Source organism: Arachis duranensis, chromosome 1, assembly GCF_000817695.3.
Source record: "Arachis duranensis cultivar V14167 chromosome 1, aradu.V14167.gnm2.J7QH, whole genome shotgun sequence".
NCBI lineage: Eukaryota > Viridiplantae > Streptophyta > Magnoliopsida > Fabales > Fabaceae > Arachis > Arachis duranensis.
In genome coordinates, this window is record NC_029772.3 from 9509634 (window position 1) to 9512561 (window position 2928).

General features: G+C 28.6%; 1 long non-coding RNA gene across 2 annotated transcripts; it reads right to left on the reverse strand.

The window, feature by feature from the left end:
• Positions 1 to 746: 746 nt before the first annotated feature.
• LOC110273886 (uncharacterized) lies at positions 747 to 2434 on the reverse strand. 2 transcript variants are annotated; one of them, XR_002365389.2, is made up of 3 exons: positions 2304 to 2434; positions 1419 to 1519; positions 747 to 1051 (listed from the first exon to the last, which is right to left on the reverse strand). It is a non-coding gene; the product is annotated as an uncharacterized LOC110273886 (long non-coding RNA). The 2 variants fall into 2 exon arrangements; XR_002365494.2 differs by lacking the exon at positions 2304 to 2434 and adding an exon at positions 1926 to 2036.
• Positions 2435 to 2928: the final 494 nt, after the last annotated feature.

Genomic DNA, 2928 nt, shown 5'->3' on the forward strand with positions numbered 1-2928 from the left:
TAAATTTTTAGTTGCAGATAGTAAACATTCTCAAAGTGAGGGTATTAGTGGTTAAAAGTTAAAACCAATTTTTCAAATGCTAAACTAGTTTTTTTTCCCTATATAAACTAATTTAAATTGGTCCACCATATTATTAACCAGTTTAAAACCAATTTACTATACAAAATAGTCATTTGGTGTAGTTTCTAAACTATTTATAGTGATTTGGTGCTTCAGTTTGTGATTATAGCATGATCACTGTTAATCTTAATAATACGGATATTGATTGTAATATTTAGTAGTGAAGTTAGAGAGATTTTGGTATTTTGGAAATGTGGAAATCAGTATTTGGCAGATACACACAACTATTTTTCACAAGTAAATACTTGCTTTTTATTTTGGTGTTGGCTTTTCAAATAATGTGGAGACTTGATGTATTTTTCTTTTTTCATGTGGAGAGCACAAATGTGAGGATCAGATTTGTGATTTTCAATTTTTTTTAAAAAAAATACAAATGTGAGGGTCAGGTTTATGTTTAAATGTGTAAATTGGACCCTAAATTTTGTATCCTAAATTCCGATTTGTTCATCACCTTCACCACGCCATAATCGGACCCTAGGTTTGGTATTGCTGACAAAACTAAGCCTCCAATTTGCAAATTCTAATTAAAAAAAAAATTCATCTCCATATCCATAAAAAACACGTTATAGCACCATAATTGTGCATAACACATACTAGGTCTCCATTGCTAAAAAAATTATCCGTAAATATTATTTATTTATTTATTTATTAAAAGATATCAAAGAGCATACAATACTAGTGCTGTTAACCAGCTAGTAGATGATCACCAGTTAGGAGAACAAGAACAAAAACAAGGCCTAATTTAACTGAGAATTGGGTTTAGTAGTGTCCTGTAGAGGTTGATAATCATCTTCAGTTTTCTGAGAAGGGCATTTCTGACAAATGCATTTTCCATTTATGCAGCAACTGGGAAATCCTTGACACACACTCTCACAATTTATCATCCTTGGACATTCAAAGGGTCCCCTTGCTTCAATTCTTGCTACTTCCACTGTCCAATTACAATAATAACAATCACATAAGACACTTCTTTTTATTATTATTATTATTATTATTATTATTATTATTATTATTATTATTATTATTATTATTATTATTATTATTATTATTATTTCAAAAAATAGAAAATTTATTTAAACATATTTTTCTTGTTATCCACTCTCCAACCAATCATTTTTCTCTTTAATTTCACTCTCTCCCCTCTTCTACTTTAACTTTTATTTTATTTTTGTCTAAAAAAATTAAACATAATAAAGATTTGAAAAATAAAGGGAAGGAAATTCATTCTATTATTTAAACTCAAAAAGTAAAATAATAGGAACCATATTTAGGAAGAGGAAAAGATTAGAGAGACTAACCAGATATGCAAACAAACAAGAGGATCCAAAATGCTAGCTTCATTGAACTCTTTGCCATTGTTGCTAATTTGCTAATTCAATTCAATTCCCTTTGATTCAAACTACGAAATTATACAAACAAATATGCTGTTTATATAGAAATAGAAGAAAGTAGGTTATGATATTGATTTTCTTGATCATAACGGGATACTAAAAAAAAACTTGTCACTTTTTGTTTTCTCCTTTTAATTAACATGATTTGATCTGGCTTCTAAAACAAACAGAATTGTAAAAACTAAATTGACTCAATCAGTTAGACCGAAAAACCGGTAATCCGACCTCAAAGTCGGTTCAGGTTAGTTACAAGACCGGATAAGGCGTAAAACCAGTGAAACCCGGTTTGATTTGGGAGATTTTTTAAAAAACCGATGAACTGGCGGGTTTCAAAGAATCAGTTTATTTTTTATTTTTATTTTTTCCAAAAAAAAATACATTATATTTGATATGAAATTAAAACAAAGAGCTTACCGGAAACATAAAATCAGCATCCTAGAAGGAACATCTATGTATGTAATGTATAACTTCAAAGGAAAGAGGTTTGGGAAGGAAAATGGTTGTTGAAATTCCCTTCCAAAAAAAAAAAAATTCAAAGCCATCTTTATATTTTTTTATGGGTGGCATGGCTGCAAATGCTTTGGTGGGTATCTTTAAAAGGTTGTAAAGCTTCAAACTTTAAATAGTGTCTATGATGAGTATTTCATTTCTAAGACTTTTGCACAAAAATTCCAAAAGCTAGACCATGAAAAAATGTTAGAGTTACTGTGGAAGAAGAAGATAGAAAGAGAGTGTCGTTGACAAGAATGAAGTAAGAAAAAAGAGGAAGAGAGAGTGTTTAGAAAAGCTAACCTAAACTTTGGACTTTCTTTCTCTTTTCCCAAGGTTCCGTGCTGTGCCTTCCAAATCGGTGAAACCCACGGATTTTACTACAACCCAAAAAATAAAATGAGATTTTGGTGTTAACCTCAAATGGAGCTCGTTTAAGATATAGAGTGCAGAAATCGGATCATTTTTTTCTTACATGGAAAAAATATGTGGATTTTTATTAGAAATAGGTTTTTTGGTGTATATACATGGAATTTTTTATTTTTATAAATTAAATAAATGTAATAATTATCAAAATAAATAATTTTAAAAATATTTATCGAAATAAATATTCCTCTTATCTAATTTATACGAGATAATTTTGCATATATCTTGTTTACTTTGTAAACAGATAAGACAGATGTATGCAACACATGCTTATTTGATTTACAGTGTAAACGAAATATACACAACAGATAAGATAGATGTATGCGACATATGTTTATCTAGTTTACCGTGTAAGCGAAATGTATTTAAACGAGATATATGTATTTTTTTTAAAAAATTAAAAATAATAAAAAATATTAATAATATCAATAATCCAAATTTTTGTCATGCAATTAGTACATAAAAAGATGGATAGAAGAGATTAAAATAGATATGTCAATTT